This window comes from Hylobates moloch, unplaced genomic scaffold (genome assembly GCF_009828535.3).
Source record: "Hylobates moloch isolate HMO894 unplaced genomic scaffold, HMol_V3 SCAFFOLD_13, whole genome shotgun sequence".
In the NCBI taxonomy this organism is placed as follows: domain Eukaryota; kingdom Metazoa; phylum Chordata; class Mammalia; order Primates; family Hylobatidae; genus Hylobates; species Hylobates moloch.
Window position 1 is genome coordinate 58,649,698 of NW_026652288.1, and position 17,258 is coordinate 58,666,955.

Below are 17,258 nucleotides of genomic sequence, written 5' to 3' on the forward strand. Positions count from 1 at the left end.
CAAGCCTAAGGGCACATAACTCAGGGGAGAATACAATTGGATATACATATTCAAACATCTTTTGCCCACAGATGATTATAGAGGTTATGGGAGTTACCTGAGCAGAGAGTATGGAGTTAGGTGACATGATGGCCAAGGTAAAGGCCCAATGAATACCACCATTTAGTTATTCATTTATTTTTTTGTCAAATGAGGAAGGTAGAGCTGGAAAAGGTAAATTGACAGAGATGGAGGAGGGGCAGCAGATAAGAACAGTATCACAAATCAAAGGAGTGAGAACTGTAAAAGGGAGCAGTGGTCAACTGTAACAAATGCTGCTGGAAAGTCAGGTATACAAAATCCTGGACAGATGTTTATTGGTTTAATTGAAATGAATGAATGGTTTTTGTTGATATGTAGGAAGTCAGTTCAGTAGATGTTACGATGTAGAAATAATTTGGAGACAGGTTAAGTGGGAGGTGAAGATAAAGAACAACAAGTATAGATGATTTATTCAAGAAGTTTGTAATGAAAGAAAAATAAAATAGAAGCTCAAGGGGGAGATGGGAATAAGGAAGGTGTATTATTTGTTTGTCTGATTTTTAAGAAAGAAGTTTAATCTTCTACATATTTCAAAATTTCTTCTCAAACATTATTACTAATATTGTGAAGGATAACACCATCTACATATGAAAGTGCTTGCCTCACTTAGGGTTGACTAGACTGGAACATTATCATTTTTAGTAGAACTGAAGCTCTTCTAGGGCAAGGATTTTTTTTTCTCTTTCATTCTTTGTTTTATACCCAGCACCTAGAATGGTGCTTGGCACATAGTACATGCCCAGTAAATACCTGTGGAATGAACGAGTGAATAATACATCTCTTTTAATATGAAGTATAGAAGTGCTATCTCAGTATTGCTTTAGCGTGCAAGTCTTTGTTAACTAGTCATCTCATGTATAGAGATCCCTATCAAACTGAATTCCTCAGTGGCAAGAGCTATGATTTGTTTATCCATGGATCCCCATAAAGTTGTACAGAGTTTAGCACTTAGGCTGTCAAACATAGTTGTGCCAGATAACTATTTTTTTGCCTTACATATGGAGAGAAGGATGAGAGTTCAAATAACTTAACCTAGACCCCAAGGGAAATTGGCCATAGAGCTTGCTTTCAGCTCTCGATTAAGCTCTGGTTTAATTAAACCAAAAGGAAATATTTTTCCCTTTGAAAATAATTCTATATGGAGAATAAAATCTGGTGGCTCTCACTTGACTACAACCATTTCATTCTCTGCATTGTGAGGTGTTTCTAGTACTATGGAATTGGTACTGGTGATGGAAAGAATGCTCTCTCTATATATAAATGTCCTTAAAATGCTATCCTCACAGAATTTTATAAAACAACACAAGAAGAGAGTAACAGTGTTAAGAATATAAAAATGAAGTTTGGTACAGTATTATATCATGGAGGACTAGCTGAGGAAGGAAAGAGGTAAAGTTCTGCATGGCTGTAAAATACCCAAGCCAGTCATGTTACTCATATTGATAAACTACTGTCCCAGCGGCATTTTTCAGATTAACAAAAATCAAGCTACAAACCATTAGAGAAATATAAGAGACATTTCTTACTGGTTTCATGTAGGGGCATTCAATTTACGGTGCAGTACCTATCACTTCAGGGAAGAAACATTGCTTTAGAAAAGAAAGGTATTTCTAACTATTTTGGACTAAATGGTCAAGTCTCTAAGTCTATAAATTTCACTAGATAAAAAAATTCTATGTGCTGGGCAAAATATTATTGAGCATCCATTTTCCTTTTCTTCTTTACACAAAAAGTTTACTGTTATAGCTCATTGAAGGCTCAATGCGAAATGAACAAGCTCTTTGCAATCCTGTCACCTAAGTCTTATAAACAATCAGCTCTTTCCACATACATAATCATAAGCACAGACTATAATTGGGATATTTATTTATTTATAGCTTATTTGTGTTCTATGTTTATTTGTGGCTGTGCCTCTGCAGGTAGAGTGAGGTGGATTGTTCAAAATTCAGTTAATGGTGGTGAGCTGGGTATACAAAGGCTGAAATGCTGCGTATTTCTTTTCTTATTAGATTTTTGTCTCTTCCTATTCACCATGCTTCAGGAAAGTTATTAATAACTCAATCTTCACAACTTATAAAGTGGTTACTGATTTGGGTATGAACTGATTAAAATTTAGCTATAAATCATCCATTTAATTGTAGTTTCTCAGTTTGGGAGGAGAATTTCATGATTATTTTGTTAATTTCAGCATTGGATTATTCTTGCAAAAGAATTGTCTAGACTATGCTTTGATGCCTCCAGTAATGGAAATCTCATTACCTCACAGGACAGCCCCTTCCAGCTCTTGACAAGTCTCAGTATTTGAAAGTTTCTCCTTACAGTGACACCTAAATCACTTTTCCTGAGCTTACATTCTGTGATTATTGTTCCAACTGTTGAGGTTATACCAAAACTTTCTCTTCCATATGACAAACTGTTACATAATTAAAGACACGTAATATAATTCACCTAAGTATTTTTTTTCAGTGCAAGCATCTACAACATCTTGTTATTTCTTAATTGACTTGAATTCAAGATGCTTCAGTATCTTGGACACTTACCAATCTTTTTCTTAAAATGTGGAGTTTTGCTGTTACCTCACATGTTTTAGATACACTGTTAATTTAGCCCAATATTACATTTGTCTCTGATAATCACATCAATTTATTGACCCAAATTGAATGCACCAACAACTAAACTTTGTCATATAACTCTTGTCACTACTAAGCCATGCCACTCCCATTCTGTACCTATCTAATTTGTTTATTGGCTATGATAACAGAAACTTAACCTTATTTACTTTTAATTTGTAAGACCCCAGTCATTTCTGCATTCTTTTAATAGATGTTTTGGTCCTTTTCTCTCATGTGGTCTACTTAATCTCTGTCAGCTCCCTGTCACCTGCAGGTTTGATATGTAGAACTGTATGTCTTCATCCAGTTCATTGATTGATAATATTAAACCTCAGCATTCCCTCTAGGTGGGCATCATTTCATTAATCAGGCTCTTTGGATAAGGTTATTCTATCAATTTCAAACCTATAAATACCACATTGTAGTTAAGAGTTTGGGTTGAAAAGAGATCCTAGACATGGTTCTCAAATCTATTATGTAAAAGATACAACATTTTAATTACCCTTGATAAATTATGCAATTGTCTACATCATGTTTTTTTTTTTTTCCCCTTTAAAAGGAGATAGCATATCTACTTCTGAGAGTCTGGGATACACTTTAAATGGGATAATGTATATAAATTGCTTAGCATAATACTTGACACATAGTAAGTAGTTGTATTAGTCAGGGTTCTCCAGAGAGACAGAACCAAGAGGATGTATGTAAAAACTGCTTTATATGGCTGGGTGCAATGGCTCACGCCTGTAATCCCAGCACTTTGGAAGGCTGAGGCGGGCGGATCACCTGAGGTCAGGAGTTCGAGACTAACCTGGCCAAAATGGGAAAACCCCATCTCTAATAAAAGTATAAAAATTAGCCAGGTGTGGTGGTGGGTGCCTATAATCCCAGCTACTCGGGAGGCTGAGGCAGAAAAATCACTTGAACCTGGGAGGTGGAGGTTGCAGTGAGCCGAGATCACGCCACTGCCCTCCAGCCTGGGCAACAAGAGCAAGACTCTGTCTCAAAAAAACAAAACAAACAAAACAAAACAAAACTGCTTTATATATATATACATAAAGGGAGTTTATTAGAGAGAATTGGCTTACACAATTGACTCACAATTACAAGGCAAAGTCCCATCATAAGTCATCTGCAAGCTGGGGAAATAGAGAAGCCAGCAGTGTGGCTCAGTCCCAAGTCCAAAGTCTCAGAACTAGGGAAGCTGACAATGCAACCATCAGTCTGAGGCTGAAGGCCCGAGAGCTTCTGGGAGTCTGCTGGTGCAAATCCTAGAGTTCAAAAAGGCCAAGGAACCTGGAGTCTGATGTCGAAGACCAGGAAGAGAGGAAGCCAAGTGTCCAGCATGGCAAGGGAAGAGTGAAAGTGGGAAGACTCAGCAGCAAGCTGCTTATCTCCCTTCTTCTACCTGCTTTGTTCCAGCCTTGCTGGCAGCCAATTGGATGGTGCCCACCAATTGGTAGGTCCTTCTTCCCAGTCCGCTGACTCAAATGCCAATCTCACCTGGCAATACCCTCGCAGACACACCCAGGAACAATGCTTCTTCAGCCGTCTGGGCATCCCTCAATCCAGTCAAGTTGACACCTAATATTAACCATCACAGTGGTCTATTATTACTGACTATCTTTATCATTGTGTTAGTTTGGGAAATACTAGCTGTAATAACAAATAACCCAAATATTTCAGTGCTATATAACAATCCATTGTGGGCTGTCCTGGCTGACAGATGGCTTTCTTCCCTGTTGTGATTCAGTGGTGCAGGCTCTTTTTATTTGGTAGCTCAGCCACCCCTTAGGGCCTCAGTGTCTTCTTTATCTAGGCAGAAGAAAATAAAAAAGAAGGTTTATAACTAACACCACCTAGAAGTGAAATAAATCACTTCAACTCACATTCCACTGAGGAGCACTAATCACATGGCCTCACCTAGCTTCAAAAAAGGCACCAAAAAATGTGGCCCCTGACTGGGCAGCCAGTTCCCAGTGTTAACAGTTGGAGAGAGCACACATTTATGGTAGACAGTGTATCTCTGCTTTGATCACCATCATCATCATCAATACTCCCTCATTAAGCCACATGCAGCTCATGTTCCTCTATCTTGTCCAGTGAGATTTTGTAAACAACCATGTAAAAGAACTACCTGACATCTTATCATGTCTCTCTACATACTTAAAGGTTTTGAGCCATTGTAGAATTGTTATGAAAGCTCGGGAAAAAAAAGCCTAGTGGATAATTCAGACATATATCCCCTGCCATATCTAGAGTTATCCTGAATTTCAGCAAGTGGATGCAGGTACCTCACAGCTTAGTTGTACTGATTGGCAAAAGTGTGATGAGTCGGTCAGTAGCACCTCCATCTTGTATGCAGAAATAACTTCATTTGATGTGTAGTTAAACAAAAAACCATTTTAATCCAAACCGTTACTTTAAAATAACTTTCTACGTCTATTAGTTGCTTTCTCTATCTTAGTACGTACCTTTACTTGATTTTTTCATATTTAAGGATAATAAAATAATCCAATGAACATCATTATAATCATTTATAACCAGCAATTGTTTTGTTTTTCTTTCACACATGCATACAGAGGCATATATGTAAAATCATTTTGGATTTAGAAAATTTATAAATGTATAAAGAAATAAAAAATCGCCAATAATCCTCAGCTAGAGATAATTACAGTAAAAATTTTGGTGTATTTCTAATGTTTTCCATTCATATAGGGTAACTATTATCTAATGAGTATATTTAGTAAGGATATAAAAATGCCATTGTTTATTTAGACATTCCCTATTATTGTATGTATGTCAATATAGTTGTGGCATGTGTGAGAGTACACTGTGGTGTGATCTTAGTAAATGCATTGCTCTCTTAATTTTGGATACTTACTTTGCATAGCTGTTAATTGAGAATACTTACATTTTTAGGTGACATGAAGCTGGGTGTGATTAATTATAAAGTACTTTATAAAAGTACCTTAGCTATACTAAAGGTATGTGCTTAACATGTTTTTGCCTGGTTCCTGCACAATTATCACTATATTGTTTGGTGTAAACATTAACTAGACAATCTTAGAGAGTGCTATGCTGTGACCTTCATTAAGGGGGCTGGGAAAACTTATTTTAGAGACCAGTAGCAAGCCTAGAGAACACACAGAATGATTTTGTGCAAGTGAAAGTGGGTTTTAAAAATAGGATCAAAGACAAGCTGCATAAGGAATAAGGTCTCAAAGGATTAATATGCAACTGAGTAGCCTAGTGTGCTGAGAGAAGAGGTGGGAAAGGGGGCGGGACTGCATGTTTGGCCTGGGTGTATCACATAAAACAGTGAGGGAGTTGATAGCTAATAGCCCATTTGATAGAATCCCTCTTTTCTACGTATTCATTGATTGACTACTTCCCTCACATTTCACACTCAGCAAGACCTTCCCAAGCCAAGGCCTAAAATCCACATCCCTGCAGTAGGTAGAAGTCTAAACATGTCCCCCAGCATTCCTGTCCCCTGGTTCTTCAACCAAACACCAATCGGGATACTGCTGGGGAGGGACTTTGCAGATGGAATTCAGGTTACTAATCAGCTGACCTTAAAGCAGAGAAACTAGGCCCGGGTGCAGTGGCTTCCACCTGTAATCCCAGCACTTTGGGAGGCTGAGGTGGGCGGATCACTTGAGGTCAGGAGTTCGAGAACAGTCTGGCTAACGTGGCAAAATCCCATCTCTACTAAAAATACAAAAATTAGCCCAGTGTGGTGGCGGGTGCCTGTAATCCCAGCTACTTGGGAAGCTGAGGCAGGAGAATGACTTGAACCCGGGAGATAGAGGCTACAAGAGCAAAGATCATGCCATTGCACTCCAGCCTGGTTGACAGAACGGGACTCCATTTCAAAAACAAAGTAAAATAAAAAGTAGAGAAATTAGCCTGGATTGTTTGGATGAGCCCACTGTGATCACATAAGCCCTGAAATGCAGCAGAAAAAGGCAGAAGAGTTAGGGAGATGCAGCAGGAGATATGGGGCAGATGGGGAGGGGAGCCCAGGGGGATTCAAAGCATGAAAGGGAGCTGGCTCATCCTGACATGCCTTGAAGATGGTAGAAGGGGACCAAGCAGGCAGCCTCTAGAAGCAGAGAAAAACCCCAGCCTACAGCTTACCAGGAAATGGGGACCTCAGTCCCGCAGCTGCAGGGGACTGAATTCTGCCAACAACCAGAATGTCTTGAAAGCAGATCCTTTCCTAGAGCCTCCAGAAAGGAACTCAGCTCTGCTTATACCCTTTTTCACTTTGTGGCTTTCCTGGTTTTCTGTTCCTGCTTTTACAATGTACCTCATTTTCTGACTACACAACTGTGAGGTAGTAAATGCATGTTGTTTTAAGCCATTTAATTTGTGGTAATTTGTTCCAGGAACAATAGAAAACTAATGTAATCTCAAACATATGTAAGCATAACTTCCTATGCCAAGTACTCGTACCTTTTTGCTTGTACGCCTCCCTCTGCCTAGATGGTGCTTTTCTTATTCCTTAAGGTAACCCCTACTCAGTCTTTGAAATAACCATGTCACCTCTTTCAGGGAGCTTCCCTCTGTAGGGTTGAGTGTAATTTAGGTGCTCTCACTCTGCACTGCAATAGAAACCTATTTATAGCTCAATCTTTGAATTTATATACAGGTAATCATTGATTTATTTGTCTGTATTCCCCTTCAGCCTTAAAAATGCCTTTTGATAAGAGCTGACATCTTGTCTTACTTTGCATTATCAGTGACTATTCTAGTATCTAGTCCTGGTAGTAATACAAAGCATGATTGCTGAAACAATGATCGAAGGAACAATGGTTTCTAAGCTAAGGTCATGAGCTGAATCAAAATGTTCCATCCCGAAAATTAAATAAAGATTTTTTCCTATTTATGAAAAAATCAGTGATAAAAATTCCCGGTTTCAAACCTTTGTCCTATAAGTTATATTTCAGACTTTGCCACCTGCTGTTGCATATCTTCTAAGAAGAGCTAGTCTATAAAAAGCAGAACAGAAAAGCGAGTTATTAAAAATAACAAAACAAAGCAGAAATCATTAGGAAAAGACATTGGTGCTTAAAAGCCTTTGTTTTTTTCATGAACTCCTATTTATGGTTGTGAATTTATGTTGTATACATATTATTGAGTCATGTTTTACTAGTTGGTAAAATTATTCCTAGTTTTCATGATACAAATATTCCAGTATTTCACCATGAGCAATGAATAGCACTGACTTAGTGATGCTCTATTCTCTGAATCAAGTAGATGGTCTTTGCTCTATCATGGATTTGGGGTCTTTTTTTAGTAGTTTGTTACTTCTTTTTAACATGATGCTCAAGAAAATATAGTCTGGTTAATGCTTAAGATGAAACAGTTTATATAGTTCTGCTCATTTTCAGACCTAAAAGACATACACACACACACACACATACACACACACACGTGCTCCTACTTTCTTATAGTGTTATTATTAGTGCCTTTTCTCACATGCGTTCTACCACCCATTCTAACACAAAGCAGCACTTTTAAAACAGGTAATCAGAATGTTCTGTAGCAATATGTGACAGAAAATAATAACATATCCAATAGAAATTCCTAAGGGTGTTTCAGCAGGTGGAATGCAGAATGATCAGCCGATGATTTGGCTAGAACCTCTGCCAAAACCTCCACTTTTGTGAAAAGGGCCATTGGGAGTCCTGATAATGAGATGTGGTTAGGATTTTGACATCTGCTCTTAAAGATATTACTGGAAGCCCTTCCAGGACCAATACTGACAGCTCAGGAACTCCTTTTGACTTGCCTTTCCGAGGAATCTTATGTCTCAAAGAAATTAATCAGAACGTTTGTTTCCTCCAGAAAGCCAGGGTTGGCAAACCGAGCAAGACTGGTCTAGGGAGCATGATATCCTTCATTCTACATCTTGTTTGTTTAATTGATAGCCAACTTTGCAAATTCTCTCTGAGCTGTTAAATGCACATGGAAAGATGCAGAGAGGGCAGCATACATGTGTGAATTACTGCCAAACATCTCCATATGTTGTGTCACACGTAACCAGTTTTCCTATGGAAAGGGACAGGTGAAAATGAGAATGATTTACTCTCACAATAGCCTGTTTCTGCAAGGAGCTTATGTTTAAAAAATCTAGTAATAGTCATAACTCTGCTCAGTTTCATATAACTTTGAGTTACCACATGGTATATCCTGGAAGACTAATTTTACTGTGCCTAATATTAGGACTACCTTAGCACTCTTCACTTTATAACGATCCTGTGGAAGAAAAAAAGGAATAAAAGTTAATAATTTATACATAAAAATTTAGACCATAATGGCACTAAAAAAGCAAAATGGATTTTGTCTCCATTCTCCCAAAGCATCGTTATGCTGTGCATGTGTTTTTGGTGCTTTGGAAGCACATTAACATTTAAATTATTGAGGTTACATGGTAGTGATTCCCAGAAGCAGTTACCCTACCTTTAAGCAGGCCTACCCTATTCCTTGGGAGTCATTTCAACAGTGGGAGAACCTGGGAGTATGTATAAAATAATCTTATGCTAAACCAGCAGTAATTTTATATTTAGCCATCCTTAATTCTCAAGGCAGACAAGTTTTCTACTACGTATTAGTTTCTTGCACAGATGGACTCTCACTAGGGAGGCTTCTTAAAACTATTTAATGTATATGTGCTTTTTAATTATATCCAGACTTATATTTGCTTATTTATTTCCTCCATATCAGTCTAATCCAGATGGACAAATGTAAATGTTAAAAAAATCAAGGTCATCATGATCTTTAATATTTTCATCTGTTTTTTTGATCTATATGCTTATCAAAACAAAATTCTTATTTCTCTATTTTTAAAAAGTATACTGTTTTATATTATTCCCTGTAAGTGTAGCTCTGACTGTATAGTTCTTCATAGTTTGCCTTTTAGAACTAGTGCTGTTAGCCTGATATTCACTTGTTAATTTAATCACTTATCAAATATTTGAAAGTCCCTGGGGGACAACAGCTATATATTTTTAATGCTTAGCACTCAGTAATGTTTTTGCATTAATACTATGTGCTAAGGAAATTCAGATTGAATAAGATGGGATCTCTAACCTGGAGGAATTTCATAGTCTAATGGAGACAATGGATATGTTGCATTTGTGCTGGGTCTTGAGTTATAAACAGGATTAAATCAAGGAAGCAGCCACTTCTCGGGCAAAGCACCATGTCCTAATGTTTCAGTCATCTCCTGAAATAACCCTTTTGGCCACCAGTATTTGTTTTTTTAGATGGCTTCTTCAGATAAGGGGTACAGTACACATTCTGTAATATCTCTTAGGGTATTAGAGACCCTCTGTAATATCCTAAATGACTCATATGGAGCTGCCACCAATGATTTACTTACCATTGATCTATCTATTCACTACCTCTAAGGAAGAATGGATACAGCAGACTTTCTATTTCAAGAGCATTTGATGAAATTAAAGCTTTTTTCAGGTGGCTGTGAAAATGGATTAAGAGAATCCAGCCTGGTATTTGTAAGGATAAGATGTACCTAGAGCCTCTTCTAGGACACATTTGAAAGGGGGATATAAAATACACCAAAATAGTTGTAAATAACCTTAATGAGGCAGAAAGGCATAAACACAAGCCTTAAAGATCACATTAAATAAGCTGGCCAGTGTGAGCTACTTACATGCCCATATCTATTATCTATTGCTGATTAGGGTTCTCTTTTAGGCCTGCAGCTCTGTTTTCTCTTTCAATGACTTTGATCATCTTCTATTTGAACATCCAATAAGTGATTTCGGCTTTGCCTTTCTGCTTATCTTTTGCAGCTAATCCTGATCCATTTTTCCTTATTGTTTTTCTGGTACCAATTTTAGTCTTGCCACATCTTATTGCTTAACTGTTTCAAGGGGCCCATAACTTGATAATGAGACAGGATCTGAGAGTATTGGAAGATTATTGTGGTTTCTAGAGTAAGTCAGCCCTAACTATGCCATTCCTGGGGGCCAGAGGGCAAAGGAGGTTCTTGTCAGGCACCAGTTATGTCTTATCTCTTGTCTTCAGAGGTCAGTGGATAGATAGAGATAATCAATGCACTTTAGTAACAAGCTTCCTTGCTCCTACTGCTCTGTTTTTTGTATATGATATCTCCCACCTGCTGTCCATTTTGCTCAAATGTCATCTTCTCCATGAATCTTAGCCTTACCACTCCAAGTACAATTGCAACTATCCCCCTCCTCTGCTCCCACCTCCCACAGCACTCCCATTTGTCTTACTAGGCTTAATTTTTTTCTTTTTTTTCATGTCATTTGTTGCCTTGTAACATATTATGGAACTTATTTATTGTGTTTACTGTTTAAGTATTTTGTTCCCACTAGAATGTAAACTCTGTAATTTTTGTTTGTTTTTATTGATGTAGCCCAAGAGTCTAGAAAAGTGCTTTAGCATGTAACTAATTAATTTTTTATTGGTACATAATAGATGTACATATTTTCAGGGTGCACATGATAATTGGATACATTCATATAATGTGTAAAGGTCAAATCAGGGTAATTGAGATACATACCACCTTAAATATTTATCTTTTCTTTATGCTAGGAATATTTGAATTATTCTCTTCTAGCTATTTTGAAATGTACACTAGATTATTATTAACTATAGTCACCCTATTGATCTGTCAAACAATGTCTTCTTTTAACTATATGTTTAATTTTTAATACTTATTAAATATATGAATGAATAACTCCAATATCCACATCATTGCCATCATTCAGAAGACTTATTTTGCATTCTTAATTCTTATTTCAACTAGATATGTTTGCTAAGAATCTTTCTTTTAATCAAGTTTTACTGGAGAAAATGGTATTTCTCTGTTCAGTATGAAAGGATTAGCTATCACAGTGAAAAAGAATATAAAGATATGTGAGAATGGCTTTGAGAAGCTAGAGATGCTAAAAGAATGTTACATTTGCTTCTATACAATAGTACCCTCCAGGCAATAAAAGTATTTACCTTGGGCTCATGTTATCATGAGTATGAATTTTATTAACTTACTTGTCGTGTACAAAAGGAGATGACAGCATGCTACATCTGAAAGAAAAAATAAACTATTGCCTTGTGTCTCCTCCAGAACAAAACGAAAACCTCAGTAACCTGCAGAGCTTAAAGATAATTTGTGTAAAAGGGAAAGAAAAAAGGTTCAGAAGCCTTAAATAGGCAAAGTGAAGCAGCAATATATTGCCATTCCTCAGTACTTAAGGAGAGAACTTAGAAGTCCTGTAAAATCAACTTCTCTGCATCACTCCAAGGAGATATAGTAGTGATTTTAGAAAAAAAATAGTTTTATAAATACAAATACATAGTTTAAGTCATTTCTTCTAAATTCTTGGAAATTATATGCTAGATGAGATGGCTGAAAATTATATGAAATTGTGGAGTTACCTGTTTTTACGTGACTAGTAACCAAGCATGATTTTTTGACAGAAGGTTCACAGGCCTATGCCAAAAGCTGATTAAATTGCTCAATTAAGTAAGAAGAGATGACAAACAAGAACAGCTGTAGGCCAAGGATTGGTCCACATGAGCTGTGCACACAGTATGGATTCAGAGTATGGAAGTGTCCATCTAGGGAAAGTAATAATGAAAATGGTCACTGAAAGAATGGCCATTTTCATTCTGTCACTTTTGTAATAGCCTAATATTTTTTAGTAGCACTCAAAATGCTAAGGTTTTGGGAAAGGCAACTTTGGATTTGGAGAGTGGTTAATGTTACACGAAATAATCTTGTTTGTTGAATTTCTTATGCTATTAAGCCACATAGCTATAAAGCAAAAATAAATTTTAGTATATTGTCTCTTCAAGCTATGCTTCTCAATGAAGAGTGTATAGCAAATCATCTGTAGGAATTTAGAAAAAATACAGAGTTCTGGGTTCTACTTCATAGAACCCAAATGCCCTGGGGTGAGGCTCAGCAATTGTGTGCCAGGAGCATTGCTCAGGTGATTCTGATGCCTGTTGCTGACTTGTAGTTGCTACAGAAAGAGAACCCACTTAACTTCAGGTCTAGATAAATGGAAAATGTGGAGGAGAAAATAGAGGATAAGTAATTGTGTCAGTTAAACACACTTCTGAGATTTACAGCTCCTTATTCACAATTCTGAAATCTTGAAAGCGTTGAAAGCCAAAAAAGAAAAAAATAAGGCTTCATGAAACCTGCCCAGCCCTCATCCAGTTTCTGGCACAACCAGATCTGAGCTGACATGAGGCTTTTCGTGATCTGTATTTATCCCAACAAGTGTGAAGAGACAGGTGTTTTGTTACAGAAGCATGAATGTATTTCTTATGGAAGTTTTACCTGATAAACTGTATATGTGCACTCTCTCTATATATATATATAGAGATACATATATATATATATATAAAGAGTATATATGTAATATACATACTAGTAATATATATACTATATATAGTAGTCTATGCTAATATATATATAATATATATATATTAGTCTATTCTCACACTGCTAATAAAGACATACCTGAGACTGGGTAATTAATAAAGGAAAGAGGTTTAATTAACTCACAACTCAGAGTGACTAGGGAGGCCTCAGGAAACTTACAATCGTGGTGGAAGGGGAAGCAAACACGTCCTTCTTCACAAGATGGCAGGAAGAAGAAGAATGAGTGCCCAGCAGAGGGGGAAGCCTCTTATAAAATCCATCAGATCTCTTGAGAATTAACTCACTATCACGAGAACAGGATGGGAGAAACCACCCCTATGATTCAATTATCTCTAACTGGTCCCTCCCATGGCATGTAGGGATTATAGGAACTACAATTCAAGATAAAATTTGGGTAGGGTCACAGCCAAACCATGTCTATCTATCTATCTATCAATCATTCATCTGTCTATAAACTATATACATATAGCTGTATATATACCATTTTCTCTTCTAGAATCTAAAGAATTTTAGATCTTAAAGGGTATCTGGTCTCAATAAGTTTTGAATAAGAGATGGTAGAGTTGTAGTAATGGCTTCAGTTGACATTTTGTTCTGTCCTACTCAAATGATTTGAATATATTTTACTGATTCTAAATTTTTTTGAGGGCAGAAACTCTGTATGTTCACCTTATATAATAATGACCATACATATTGGGTCATTTAAAATAGTACCTCATCCAGGTCTCACAACAATCACGTCACGAATGCAGGGCTCACTGTTCCAAGGATGAACAGCCTGAGGTGAGTCAATGAGCTATCACAATGCTTAGTGGAGTGGCACAGAATTAATAATCCATGAGGATTTAGTAAACTGAATATTGTTTTAAATTGAATTGAACTACTACATTTTTTTCTATAAGTAATAGAATACATTCAATGTGTGCTCGTCAAAAAAACCTTAAATGGGAAAATATTTAATAAATACTTTTATAAAATATATAGACATTTTGTAAATCCTATGAGCAAATGTAAAAGGGCCAAGGGATATAAATTTTATTGATGTATGTATGATCAGGGTCAGCTTTAAGCATTAAATTTAATGTATAAGGGTAGGATTGGTACTAATCACACTTATTTTGATAAACACTTATTTTTATAAACTTCCCTCTAATGATATATACTCAATCTTAGAGGAGTGTACCAGTAATGTGGGAAGTGGGTTTGGGATAAAGGGTGCAGGGTGGTCAAATGTCATCCTCATTCCCTCTCCATCAGTGAGGTCTTCAGCAGCCGAGCCAGTGGTCCACTCCCAGAACCCTAGGTCCTCTGCACCTGAGGCTTAGCCATGTGATTCCTGCTCTGATTGCACTGCCTTTCAGGACCTAATGGATGCTTACTGTTTTCAGTGTTTGCATAAGGAGATTACCATTTTCCAAATGCTAGTATAAACAAAGGGACAAGACCAAATAAAATGGGCTAATTTGGCTGCAGTGCTAAATTGTTCTGTGCAAATCATGAAACTTCTCTGTGCCTGCTGCACCATTTGTGAAATAAAGATTGTCAAACTGGTGTGACACTGAATGGTGATGAGTACAAATGAACTGAAGTTTCCAAGAGTCCTTTGAAAATTATTGTATATTTAATATAGGTGACGTATTGGTTGAATGCATTGAATAAATAAGATGTTTTTACAAAAAATCTGAAAATATAAAATAATTAGTTTGAAAAAATATTACTTCATTAAATATTGTTAACATTAGTGAAATAGACACATAATCCATTTGCTAAGAGCTTGGACTTTGGGATCAGGCATGATTGTATTTAATCTGCATCCTGGCTCTGCTGTACTGTGACATTGAACCGGCTATCAAGCCTCTCCAAGCTGTATGGTTATATGTTCCTGTTCTATAAAATTGGGAACATAGTAATGCCTGGATCATGGAAAAATATGTTAATTAGTTGTCAATAAATATATTGTAGGTCCTAAAAGGTACAAAGTGAAAACTTGATTAGCCTTTCCCTTCTTCAGAGAAACAAAGGTAGAATTGAAGTATGTGTTGGGAAGGGAAACACTTCTCAAGTATAACCAGACTTAGAATCTGTAGGACTTATTTGGCTGTGCACCTTTGAAAATCATTAAATATCTTTATTCTTTCTATAATTAATTATTTCTGGACTTCAAGAATATCTTTCAAGGACTAATGATGAAAACTTGAATTCTTTGTTAAAACACCTTGTGTTCTACAATGCTAAAATGAGGGTGAGAGAAAGAGTATGGACAAATTGAACTATTCCTAAGAATACAATGGACAAGATAACCAGGAAAAAGCAACAGCAACAATTTCCCAATACAAAACACTCTGGCTATATAATTTTTAAAAATAAAACAGACAGATAAGAAAAACAGCAATCTTTTCAAAACCATGGTCTTTTGTACAAAAGTAAAGGATATCTTTAGAGACCAAAAATAAAGTGTGACTCAAACCCAGACAGGTAATGAGTGGGACCGTGACTGGCTTGAGGGCATCTGCCAATGCTAGTGACTTAGAGCACTTGTTTTTTCACTCATCTGAAACAAAACCCAAGGGCTCAGACAAAGCATGTTGTCAAATCAGAAGCAACCAATATAAGGCCAGGAACCTTGAATAGCTACACTCTCACTGAAAAATCAAAAAACTACCTTAAATAAAAAAGGTGCTTTGGAAACTTGGTTGTCTTGTCAGAGATCCTAGAGAGTGGAAAACAGAAAGTATCCCCTTAGAATTCATAATATTCTGTTCCTCAAGTGAGTTGATGGCCCAAAGTCTCACTACCTGTAGGCTTAAAAAACTCCACATAAAAATTTATTTTGGAGAGATCCCAGGTTGGAAGTTTCCTTAGTCCCTTCACAGAACGAAGCAGACATTATCTCTGAGGGAACACACTAACAAATCAGTCCTTAAAATATCTCCACAAATAAATTGCTGATAAACATGACTGCATAATAAAAAATTACAAAATACAGAAAGAAACAAGTGTCATGAGAAACAGCAGTAAATACAACTAGCAGAATCAGACCCACAAAGATTTTAATTATTAGAATTATCTATATGGAACATAAAGTAATATATGCAAATAAATAAAGAGGAAATTGAAAATATGGGTGAGGAATGAAAGACTGAACCATTTGAAAATGACCCAAACAGCACTTTTAGGAATAAAAATTTTAAATGATTGAAATGAAAAGGTCAGTTGTGGGTTAAAGAGCATGTCAGAAAAAGATAGAGAATGTTTAATATGTTTTTAAATGTAAGCAAACATTTATCATATTAAACAGCTACCATAGTGATTTCTTTCTGAAAAAGCTTAAGCAAGTGTTAATAAAAGTCAAATGGAACTGAAATTCTGAAAAAATTTCCATAACATTTGGGAAGGAGAGTTAAACCATCATAAATTTTTCAAATTGGTGGGAGTAGAATGGTGATATTGATTAGTTCAGTTTTGCTAATTTAAGTATGCAGAGTGAAATTTCTAGAACAACTTCCTAGTGAATAGAAATCCAAACCAATATAGAAGAAAAGAAGAAATGAAATGAAAATAAAATCTCAGGGCTGGGTGTGGTATAATCCCAGCAGTTAATCCACTTAATCCCAGCCTGTAATCCTTGCATTTTGGAAGGCTGAGGCAGGCAGATTGCTTGAGCTCAGGAGTTCGAGAACAGCCTGGGCAACATGGGGAAACCCTGTCTCTACAAAAAATACAAATATTATTCGGGCGTGGTGGCATGGCACACACCTGTAGTCCCAGCTACTTGGGAGGCTAAGGCAGGAGGGTCACTTGAGCCCAGGAGGCAGAGGTTGCAGTGAGCCGGGATTGAGCCACTGCACTCCAGCCTGGGTGACAGAGGAAGACCCTGTCAAAAATAAAATAAAATCTCAATTAATCTGAAAGAAAGCACAAAGAAAAGTTGGAGCACAGGAGCATATAAAATGAAGTGGTAGAAAAAATTATGTTAGTAAGCACAATTAATGTAATTTTTCTGTTAAAGAGCAAAGATTAGCAGACTAGCTTAAAACATTTCCATCTATATGCTGTGCATTAGTTTTCTACTGCTGCATAACAAGTTACCATAAACTTAACAGCATTAAACA

General features: G+C 36.7%; 1 protein-coding gene and 1 long non-coding RNA gene across 7 annotated transcripts in view; one reads left to right on the forward strand and one right to left on the reverse strand.

The window, feature by feature from the left end:
- The window catches only part of TMEM117 (transmembrane protein 117), a 566,844-nt gene that overhangs the window by 343,662 nt on the left and 205,924 nt on the right, over nt 1-17,258 (forward strand). The gene's annotated exons all lie outside the window — the stretch shown is intronic.
- Nucleotides 3,780-17,258, reverse strand: part of LOC131380997 (uncharacterized) — a 47,092-nt gene continuing 33,613 nt past the window's right edge. For both annotated transcript variants that reach the window (XR_009209384.1, XR_009209385.1), the window contains one exon: nt 3,780-4,505. This is a non-coding gene — a long non-coding RNA (uncharacterized LOC131380997). The remainder of the gene's footprint in view (nt 4,506-17,258) is intronic.